The following is a 12617-nucleotide window of genomic DNA, read 5'->3' on the forward strand; positions in this document are numbered from 1 at the left end:
CTGCAACACCTTGTCTCCAGCTTTACTCCGGTGGATGAGAGGCTAGCCACAAACTGCATAAAAGCCAAATCCTTCAACATCAGCCTTATTTGTGCCCATGCCCCGACGGAAGATAAAGACGAGCAGACCAAGGATATTTTCTATGAGCACCTAGAGAGAGAATATGACCGCTGCCCCGCCCATGATATTAAAATCGTTCTGGGAGATTTTAATGCGAAGATAGGGAAGGAAGACATTTTTAGTGCAACAGTAGGAAAGTTTAGGCTTCAAGAGAAAACGTACAGTAATGGGTTGAGGCTGATAGATTTCGCAGCGGCAAAAAACATGGTAGTTAGTAGTACCAGATTTCAACATAAAAATGGTCACATGGCGGTCACCCACGTTGTGATAGATTAAAGGCATTCCTCCAGCGTGTTAGATGTACAATCGATCCGTGGAGCGAATCAAGATTCGGATCATTAACTTGTTGCAGCAAAGGTTGGCACCCATTTGAACTTGGGGAGGAAAGAACGATCTGACACTGCACGGAAGCTGGTCATTGAAAAGCTGCAAACACAACAGATGGCAGCGGCATACTCCACTCGACTGACCCAACTGCTTGATGAAAGCACTCTTTGTTCCGATGATATAATGGCGCAGTGGCAAAACTATTACCCACTGCATGGAAAATGCCGCGAAATCCGCACTTGGAAACCGAAAGCCTCCCCCAAGAAACCCATGGTACGACCAGGAGTGTCGAGATGCTTCTGAAGCCAAGAATGCGACATATAAAGCAACCCTGTAATCAGTTGCAATGCACCAGATGAAGGAGAGGTATCGGGAGAAAAGGAGAGAGGAGAAACTTCTATTCCGCAGAAAGAAAAAGAAAATAGAAAGACGTGAGTGTGAGCGAATTGAGATGTACAGGAGTCAGAATGGGGTCCGGAAATTCTACCAAAGAATTGAACAACAAACCAATGGCTTTGGTGCAGACACATCCTCCTGCAGAGACAAAAAAGAAAATCTGGTAACTGACACACATAGCATGCTGAAGATATGGAAAGAACATTTTAGCCAAATGCTAGTGTCCGACGTTGGCGGCGAATAGGATACCGCAGAACCAATCCCTGATGATGGTATAGATTGTTTAGCTCCTAGTCAGAATGAGGTCCAAGTAGCAGTGACCCGTTTGAAGAATATCAAGGCAGCAGGAGCCCACGGGCTACCCGCTGAACTATTTAAGACCGGAGGCGACACGCTGGTAAGGCCTATGCAACAGTTTGTCTTCGCAATCTGGCCAGAAGAACGCATACCCGATGATTGGAAACTCAGCATACTATGTTCCGCCCACTAGAAAGGAGACAAGACGGAATGTGCCAACTACAGAGGTATAAGTTCGCCCCCAATAGCATACAAAATACTTTCGAACGTACTGTGTGAAAAATTAAAACCCAAAGTCAATGAGATAATTGGGCCCTATCTATGCGACTTTAGACCTGGTAAATCCACCCTTGACCAGTTATTCACACTGCGCCAAATCCTGGAAAAGACCCGAGAGGGACAAATCAACACCTACCATCTCTTTGTTGACTACGAAGCCACTTTCGATAGCCATTTACGTTCAAAGGTATTTCAAGCCATGTCTGCAGGATGACACTTGCTGATACGTGTTCTTCAATAAGAATAGGAAAGAATCTCTCCGAACCATTTAATATCAAACGAGGTTTCAGACAAGGAGACAGCCTATCGTGCGCTCTTTTTAATATCCTGCTGGGGAAGACCATACGAGATGCAGATGTGAATAGATATGACACACTAATCACAAGAGAACATATGCTACTCGCCTATGCCGACGACATCGATATCATATCACCAGAAATAGTAACTACAGCCTTTGAATGAATCGAAAGAGAGTCAGTGAAAATGGGTCTAGCAGTAAATGGTGACAAGACGAAATGGATGGTTTCAACTCCCAAAAAGCCTTGCACAACCGAGCAGATGAAGAAAATGGAGAAAGTTGGGAACCACAACTTTGATTTAGTCAGTAACTTTATCTACTCGGCACCGCCATAACCGAAACGAATGACACCAGTTTTGAGATAAAATGCAAATTTTGCCCATGAAAGTTCCGCCAAGGAACAGGGGCAAACTTCTCACATATCAATGAGTGTAGTCCGTTTCAAGTTTAAGCTCAATAATAAGGGGCCTCCTTTTTATAGTCGAGTCCGAACGGCGTGCCGCAGTGCGACAACTCTTTGGAGAGAAGTTTTACATGGCATAGTACCACACAAATGTTGCCAGCATTAGGTGGGGAAAACTACCGCTGAAAATTTTTTCTTATTGGTCTCGCCAGGATTCGAACCCAGGCGTTCAGCTTTATAAGCGGACATGCTAACCTCTGCGCTATGATCGCCTTTTACTGATACTACCCCTGTTTGTATATGGTTTTGAGGCTAGGGTATTTGTGAAAGCATATGAGGCAGTACTTGGAGTATTTGAGAGAAAGATTCTTCGCAAAATATATGGACCAGTTTGCGTATTTACATTCATCAAAATACAACGGCTGCGTTGGCTAGGTCATGTTGTCAGAATGGATGCAGAAGCTTCAGGAAAGAAGTCTTTTGAAGACAAACACGGTGGTACACGCAAACCGGGAAGACCAAAAGCCCGATGGAAAGATCAAGTGGTGGGAGATACCTCGAAACTTGGTGTCAGAGATTTTACAATGAACGCAGGCGCTTGGAATGCTATTCTAAGTTCGGCTAGTGGAACATATGTTCCGTCATAGTAGTCAATTAAAGTAAAGTAACCCGCTTGGTATGACGCTTGATCTAGGGGCTTTTGGGCGCTGGATACTTATCCACGTGACGATGATTTGGATGGTCACTGCGACAACAAGCCAAAAGGTTTGCTTAGACAGCACGTAGTTATGTTTTTGCACGGCTAGCATCTTTATCTTCTGATGAAAGTTGTCCACGTGAGAACAGAGGAGATAGCCGGTCCCAGTTCGAAGAGCGGCTTTCTGACAGGTATAAATATTATTCCACTGCTTTTCACAAAGCTGATGAGACCCTACTGGCGCAGCATAACTTACAATTGACCCGGAAATTGCTTTATACCTGGTCAACAAGGTCTCTCTGTCAGCACTCCAAGTGCTGCTGGCAAGTGACTTGAGGAACTTTTTTATACCTACCACCATAGGATGGGGGTATACTAATCTAGTCATTCCGTTTGTAACACCTCGAAATATTGATCTGGGAGCCCATAAAGTATATATATTCTTGATCAGCGTAAAAATCTAAGACGATCTAGCCATGTCCGTCCGTCTGTCCGTCTGTCCGTCTGTCTGTTGAAATCACGCTACAGTCTTTAAAAATAAAGATATTGAGCTGAAACTTTGCACAGATTCTTTTTTTGTCCATAAGCAGGTTAAGTTCGAAGATGGGCTATATCGGACTATATCTTGATATAGCCCCCATATGGACCGATCCGCCGATTTAGGGTCTTAGGCCCATAAAAGCCACATTTATTATCCGATTTTGTCGAAATTTGGGACAGTGAGTTGTCTTAGGCCCTTCGACATCCTTTGTCAATTTGGCTCAGATCGGTCCAGATTTGGATATAGGTGCCATATAGACCGATCCTCCGATTTAAGGTCTAAGGCCCATAAAAGCCACATTTATGGCCCGATTTCGCTGAAATTTGGGACAGTGAGTTGTCTTAGGCCTTTTGACATGTTTCTTTAATTTGGTCCAGATCGGTTCAGATTTGGATATAGCTGCCATATAGACCGATCCTCCGGTTTAGGGTCTTAGGCCCACAAAAGCCACATTTATTATCCGATTTTGATGAAATTCGGGGCAGTGAATTATGTAAGGCCCATCGACATCCTTCGTTAATTTGGCTCAGATCAGTCCAGATTTGGATATAGCTGCCATATAGATCGATCCTCCGATTTATGGTGTAAGGCCCATAATAGCCACATTAATTATCCGATTTTGCTGAAATTTGGGACAGTGAGATGTGTTAGGCCCTCCGACATATTTCTTCAATTTGGTCCAGATCGGTTCAAATTTGGATATAGCTGCCATATAGACCGATTTCTTGATTTATGGTTTTGGGCCCATAAAATGCTCATTTATTGCCCGATGTCTCCGAAATTTGGAACAGTGAGTTAAGTTAAACCCCTTGACATACTTCTGCAATATCGCACAGATCGGTCCAGATTTGAATATAGCTGCCATATAGACCGATCTCTGGATTTAAGGTTTAGGGCCCATAAAAGTGGCATTTATTGTCCGATTTCGATTGCCGAAATTTGAGACAGTGCTTAGTGTTAGGCTCTTCGACATGTTTATGCAACTTGGCCCAAATCGGTCCAGATTTGGATATAGCTGCCATGTAGACCGATATCTCGATTTAAAGTCTTGGCCCCATAAAAGGTCCATTTATAATCCGATTTCACTGAAATTTGACACAGTGACTTATGTTCGGCTTTTCGACATCCGTGTCGTATATAGTTCAGATCGGTATGAGGTATATGAGTATAAGGTATGAAATTTTCACCGAATTTTGATGAAAGATGGTTTACATATATACCCGAGGTGGTGGGTATCCAAAGTTCGGCCCGGCCGAACTTAACGCCTTTTTACTTGTTATATCTACCACCATAGGATGGAGGTATACTAATCTAGTCATTCCGTTTGTAACACCTCGAAATATTGACCTGGGAGCCCATAAAGTGTATATATTTTTGATCGTCTCGACATTCTGAGTCGAACTAGTCATGTCCGTCCATCCGTCCGTCCATCCGTCCGTCTGTAGAAATCACTATATAGGCCGAACGCGTAGAGCTAGCCGCTTAAAATTTTGCACAGATACCTGATATAAACGTAGGTCGTTAGGGATTGTTAATGGACTATATCGGTTCAGATTTGGATATAGCTTCCGTATAAACCGAACTCCCGAATTGATTTCTTGAGCCCCAGGAAGCCGCATTTTATGTCCGATTTTTCTAAAATTTTGCACGAAATATTCTATTATAAATCTTAACAACTGTACCAAGTACAGTCTAAATCGGTCTATAATCTGATATAGCTACCATATAAACCGATCTCCCGATTTGACTTCTTGAGGCACTGGAAGCCCCAATTTTTGTCCGATTTGGCTGAAATTTCGCTCATAGCATTCTGCTATGACCTCCAACAATAGTGTCCAAATCGGTCTATAACCTGCTATAGTTCCCATATAAACCGATCTACCGTTTTGACTTCTTGACACCCTGGAAGCCACAATTTTCATCCGATTAGGCCTAATTTGTGTACATGGTGTTCTCTTATGACCTCCAACAACTGTGTTGAGTGCGGTTCATATTATTCTATAACCTGGTATAGCTACCATATAAGCCGATCTCCCTATTTGACTTCTTGAGCCCTTACAAGCCGCAATTTTTGTGCGATTTGACTGCAATTTTACACATAGTGTTCTGTTATGACTTCCAACTGTGCCAAGAACGGTCCAAAAAACCATAAATTTATGCTCTACAACTAAATTTATTTTGTACAAAATTTTAGCCAAGATTCGGCCCGACTGAACTTAGCACGCTTTTACTTGTTTTATTTTCCGGATAGGGCTCAAAAAATATAAAACAAACACAAAGCAAGTATGTCTGATTAAGCGCAGCTAAAGTTAAAGCCTCTATGCCAATTTACTTTACTTTACGTCATCATATGAACCCCAAATCCGCAAACAAAACCTTTTGATCTTTGGGCCACTCCTTGAAAACAAATCATTGAGGAGAAAATGGCAAAAACAACCGCTTGCCCGCATTATTATTTTTACGCTGAATTAATTTCATTGCATTTAGCTCATGCATAGGAAATGTCTAACAAAGTTATTATATGCTCAACCTTTCAGCAACTTGCAGTGCTGTGGTATGTTGGCAAAAACTTTAAAACGCATTTGACAAGCATGACAATAGCATACACAGAGTGTGGGCATAGAAGGATGTTAAAGTGCACATGAGCCAACCGCCTATGTCATTCAAAATCAGTTACCAATATAAGTTGCATATAACTTGCAACCAGCTGTGCAGAGTCACAACCAGGGAGCAACATCAAAGTTACAGTGGTAAGGAGAAAAGTGCAAGGCAACTCCAACCATAGTGTCCCACTATGGTTAGTTATTTGTTAAGGTGGCTTGATAATCATATTTCGAAATAACTAAATTTCAATTTGATTTTTAAATCATAAAAATGAGATTTAACGTTTCCTTCCTCGTTTTGCTTTCTTTCAATAGGTGTTATATTTTCATCATATTTTCTCCATTATTTTTTTATTTTTTCCCTAACTCAACTTAGTCTATTTGTAAATTAACCTTTGCATTTATATTGTTTCCGCCATTTCCCCATGTAGGGAAGTTTATAAATAATGCACCCATTCTGCATCCATAAACAATTATGGGAATATGTTACAGTCCTTTGAGTTCATAGGGGATGATGTGTATGAATATCCTTATGAAGGTGACATTAGGGTGTTCCCCCAACTTTAAATGGGGGCTGGACAAAATTTTATTTCATTATAGGAAAACCCTTAAGATTTTCAATAAAATTTCCTAAAATACGACGGAGGCCACAGTAGCGCAGAGGTTAGCCCATACGCCTATAACGCTGAACGCCTGGGTTCGAATCCTGGCGAGAACATTAACAAAAATTTGTCTGCGGTGGTTATCCTCTCATAGTTCTGGCAACATTTGTGAGGTACTTTGCTTTATTACCTGATATAAGTCTCATTTAGACCTAGCTCCCTTATAGACCTAATGCCTGGGTTCGAATCCTGGCGAGAACATGAAAAAAAAAATTGTCAGAGGTGGTTATCTGCTCCTAATTCTGGCAACATTTGTGAGGTTATTTGCTTTATTAGCTGATATCGCTCCCATAAAAACCGATCTACCGATTATATTTCTTGCGCCCCCAGACTTCGCAAATCATTTCCGAATTGTCTAAAATTTTGCACAATAACTTCTGCTATTACCTCTAACACCCAAGCCAAGTATGAACTGAATCGATCCATAACCTGGTATAGCTCCCATATAAGCCAATCTCTCGATTTGATATCTTGGGACCTTAGAAGCATCAAACGAGAAATAGGTTTATATGGAAGCTTTATCAGGTTATGGATCGATACAAGTCATACTGTGCTTGGATATTAGAGGTAATGGCAAAAATCATCACGCAAAATTTCAACCAAATCGGAAAAGAATTGCGCCGTCTAGGGGCCCAAGAAGTATTATCGGGAAAATGGCTTATGTGGAAGCAATATGAGGTTATGGACCTATTTGTACCAAATTTGGAGTGGATGTTGACGGTCACAGCAGACGTGAGTACGCAAAATTTCAGCCAAATCGGATAATAATTGCGCAAGGTAGGAGCCCAAGAAACCATCTCGGAAGAGGTACATTCAACGTCCACCAGTAAAAGTAGGCATGACAGCGTCGTTTTGTTGCCCTAACAGTCGCTGGTTCAAAATTTTAGAGTCCTAGTTGCTTCCTGAAATGTATGTTGCATGTATGTTGCAGGTCTTTGGAGAAACCGTTGTACAAAATTTCAGCCAAATCGGATAAAAAATGCGCCCTCTAGAGGCTCAAGAAGTCAAGAACCCAGATCGGTTTATATGGCAGCTATATCAGGTTATGAACCGATTTGAACCAGGGGGGTCGCAATTATTATACGATTTGCCTGAAATTTTGTACGACGGATCCTCTCATGACCATCAACAAACGTGTTTTTTATGGTCTGAATCGGTCTATAGCCCGATACCGCTCCCATATAAATCGATCTCTCTATTTTACTTTTTGAGCCCCCAAAGGGCGCCATTCTTATTCGAATTGGCTGACATTTTACACAGGTCTCCAACATATAATTTAATTGTGGTCCAAACCGGACCATATCTTGATATCGTTCTAATAGCAGAGCAAATCTTTTCTTATATCCTGTTTTGCCTAAGAAGAGATGCCGGGAAAAGAACTCGACAAATGCGATCCATGGTGGAGGGTATATAAGACTCGGCCCGGCCGAACTTAGCACGCTTTTACTTGTTTTTTTTCTTCCCTTTCTCACTCTAGGGTAACACAATGGGCCAAAAGGGCCTCCGAGTGAACTCACCTTTGGTGAGCGACACATTCAACCTAACTTAACCTTCCAAAAAAATTTCCAAAACAAAATTATATTGGGTTGCCCAAAAAGTAATTGCGGATTTTTCATATAGTCGGCGTTGACAAATTTTTTCACAGCTTGTGACTCTGTAATTGCATTCTTTCTTCTGTCAGTTATCAGCTGTTACTTTTAGCTTGCTTTAGAAAAAAGTGTAAAAAAGTATATTTGATTAAAGTTCATTCTAAGTTTTATTAAAAATGCATTTACTTTCTTTTAAAAAATCCGCAATTACTTTTTGGGCAACCCAATATATACATAAAATTTTCCCAAATTTTTCTCATTTCTTTCATCTTGTCCACATTTTTTTTTGTGTTACACCCTAATATTCTTTGCCTGTTTCCCTGTGTGCATATGGGCCAGTGTCATTTTGAATTATGGTTGCATGCATGCTAACAGTGTGTTAATCTGTGTGTGCCTATGAATTTGCTCTTGTACATGTGTGTGCGTCTCTCTCTCTCTCTCTCTCTCTGATCGTTGTCACATAATTTATTTTCACCCAATAATTTCAGAATAAATTTCCTCTTTTGACACAAACTAAAATGGGTGACTATCGTTGTTGCTCTAGTGGTGCTGCATGACACTCTGAAAATATAACGGTATATGATTTCATAATTGCAGTATTTAGTTTCCTGGCAAAGGACACAAATACACTCAAACACACTCAAACACACAGCATGATTTTGCTATTGAACCTTTAAAATGGTTTTTGGTGTTAAACCCCACTTTATGGCAAAGTGTAATTTGTGTAAAGCAGCAGTGTTCGTATGCAGAATTTTGCTTGTTGTCCTACCCTATGCGTTTGTTAATTTTAGGATATTTACCACAAATCAGAGCTTTGTCATTGGGTATTAGGTTATATAAACACTTTTTGCATAAAAATGCTGTTATGCGAAATGGATCATGGTCAGGGAATGGTTAACTAAGGGCAATGGCTGTTATGCGGGCGATGAGAGTTGGGCAAATGGAAAATCACAACCACAAATACGGTAACATACCAAAGCAAACGGTGATTGCCTGTTAAATATTCTAGTGATGTGGCTATGACATAATGAAATGTTGCGATGAAAAAAAAAATCAAAATTATTAACAAATGAAGTATAAAATGTGCAAAATTTTTCAATGGAAAACCAATCAAAATAAACAGAAAAAGTTTGAATTTGGGTCAAAAAAGAAACAAACAAGTAAAAGCGTGCAAAGTTCGGCCGGGCCGAATCTTATATACCCTCCACCATGGATCTCATTTGTCAAGTTCTTTTCCCGACATCTCTTCTTAGGCAAAAAAAAGTATATAAGAAAAGATTTGCTCTGCAATTAGAGCGACATCAAGATATGGTCCGGTTTGGACCACAATTAAATTATATGTTGGAGACCTGTGTTAAATGTCAGCCAATTCGAATAAGAATTGCAACCTTTGGGGGCTCAAGAAGTAAAATGGAGAGATCGATTTATATGGGAGCTGTATCAGGCTATACACCGATTCAGACCATAATAAACACGTATGTTAATGGTCATGAGAGAATCCGTCGTACAAAATTTCAGGCACATCGGATAATAATTGCGACCTCTAGAGGCTCAAGAAGTCAAGATCCCAGATCGGTTTATATGGCAGCTATATCAGGTTATGAACCGATTTGAACCATATTTGGCACAGTTGTTGGATATCATATCAAAATACAATTTGAATCATACTTGGCACAGTTGTTGAATATCATAACAAAACACGTGGTGCAAAATTTTATTCCAATCGGATAAGAATTGCGCCCTCTAGAGGCTCAAGAAGTCAAGACTCAAGATCGGTTTATATGACAGCTATATCAGGTTGTGAACCGATTTGAACCATACTCGGCACAGTTGTTGAACATCATAACAAAACTCGCCGTGCAAAATTTCATTCCAGTCGGATAAGAATTGCGCCCTCTAGAGGCTCAAGAAGTCAAGACCCAAGATCGGTTTATATGACAGCTATATCAAGTTGTTAACCGATTTGAACCATACTTATCACAGTTGTTGAATATCATAACAAAACTCGCCGTGCAAAATTTCATTCCAGTCGGATAAGAATTGCGCCCTCTAGAGGCTCAAGAAGTCAAGACCCAAGATCGGTTTATATGACAGCTAAATCAAGTTGTTAACCGATTTGAACCATACTTATCACAGTTGTTGAATATCATAACAAAACTCGCCGTGCAAAATTTCATTCCAGTTGGATAAGAATTGCGCCCTCTAGAGGCTCAGGAAGTCAAGACCCAAGATCGGTTTATATGGCAGCTATATCAGGTTATGAACCGATTTGAACCTTATTTGACACAGTTGTTGGATATCATAATAAAACACGTCGTGCAAAATTTCATTCCAAATGGATAATAATTGCGCCCTCTAGAGGCTCAAGAAGTCAAGACCCAAGATCGGTTTATATGACAGCTATATCAAGTTGTTAACCGATTTGAACCATACTTGGCACAGTTGTTGAACATCATAACAAAACTCGCCGTGCAAAATTTCATTCCAGTCGGATAAGAATTTTTAATTTAAATTCAAGTAGACTTCGCCGTATACATGATAATAATTCAGGTACCTACAGTCGTATAACTGATAATAATTCTGGTTCTTTATGTCGTATAATTGATACTAATTCTGGTTCTTTATGTCGTATAATTGATAATAATTCTGGTTCCTTATATCGTATAATAAATAATAATTCTGGTTCCTTATATCGTATAATTGATAATAATTCTGGTTCCTTATGTCGTATAATTGATAATAATTCTGGTTCCTTATGTCGTATAATTGATAAAAATTCTGGTTCCTTATATCGTATAATTGATAATATTTCTGGTTCCTTATATCGTATAACTGGTAATAATTCTGGATCCTTATGTCGTATAATTGATAATAATTCTGGTTCCTTATGTCGTATAATTGATAAAAATTCTGGTTCCTTGTGTCGTATAATTGATAATAATTCTGGTTCCTAATGTCGTATAATTGATAATAATTCTGGTTTCTTTTGTCGTATAATTGATAATAATTCTGGTTCTTTATATCGTATGATTGATAATAATTCTGGTTCCGTATGTCGTATAATTGATAATAATTATGGTTCCTTATATCGTATAATTGATAATAATTCTGGTTCCTTATGTGGTATAATTTATAATAATTCTGGTTCCTTGTGTCGTATAATTGATAAAAATTCTGGTTCTTTGTGTCGTATAATTTATAATAATTGTGGTTCCTTATGTAGTATAATTGATAATAATTCTGGTTCCCTATGTCGTGTAATTGATAATAATTCTGGTTCCTTGTGTCGTATAATTGATAATAATTCTGGTTCCTTATGTCGTATAATTCTGATTCCTTATGTCGTATAATTGATAATAATTCTGGTTCCTTATGTCGTATAATTGATAATAGTTATGGTTCTTTATGTCGTATAATTGATAATAATTCTGGCTCCTTATGTCGTATAATTGATAATAATCCTGATTTCATATGCCTTATAATTGATAATAATTCTGGTTCCTTATGTCGTATAATTGATAATAATTCTGGTTCCTTATATCGCATAATTGATAATAATTCTGGTTCCTTACATCGTATAATTGATAATAATTCTGGTTCCTTATGTCGTATTATTGATAATAATTCTGGTTCCTTATATCGTATAATTAATAAAAATTCTGGTTCCTTATGTGGTATAATGGATAATAATTCTGGTTCCTTATGTCGTATAATTAATAAAAATTCTGGTTCCTTATGTGGTATAATTTATAATAATTCTAGTTCTTTATTTCGTATAATTGATAATTATTCTGGTTCCTTATGTCGTATAATTGATAATAATTCTGGTTCCTTATGTCGTATAATTGATAAAAATTCTGGTTCCTTATATCGTATAATTGATAATACTTCTGGTTCCTTATGTCCTATAATTGATAATAATTCTGGTTCCTTGTGTCGTATAATTGATAATAGTTCTGGTTCCTTATGTCGTATAATTGATAATAATTCTGGTTCCTTATGTCGTATAATTGATAATAATTATGGTTCCTTGTGTCGTATAATTGATAATAATTCTGGTTCCTTGTGTCGTATAATTGATAATAATTCTGGTTCCTTGTGTCGTATAATTGATAATAATTCTGGTTCCTTATGCCGTATAATTGATAATAATTCTGATTCCTTATGTCGTATAATTGATAATAATTCTGGTTTCTTATGTCGTATAATTGATAAAAATTCTGGTTCCTTATGTCGTATTATTGATAATAATTCTGGTTCCTTGTGTCGTATAATTGATAATAATTCTGGTTCCTTATGTCGTATAATTGATAATAATTCTAGTATCTTGGGGCGTATGAATGATAATAATTCTAGTACCTTTGCTCGTATACTTATTATATAATAATTTTACATTCCCATTTAC

General features: G+C 38.5%; 1 protein-coding gene across 4 annotated transcripts in view; it reads left to right on the plus strand.

Annotated features, from left to right (window-relative positions):
- LOC106084131 (uncharacterized) overlaps positions 1-12617 on the plus strand; it is a 700945-nt gene that overhangs the window by 474947 nt on the left and 213381 nt on the right. The window lies entirely within an intron of this gene.

Source organism: Stomoxys calcitrans, chromosome 4 (genome assembly GCF_963082655.1).
Source record: "Stomoxys calcitrans chromosome 4, idStoCalc2.1, whole genome shotgun sequence".
NCBI lineage: Eukaryota > Metazoa > Arthropoda > Insecta > Diptera > Muscidae > Stomoxys > Stomoxys calcitrans.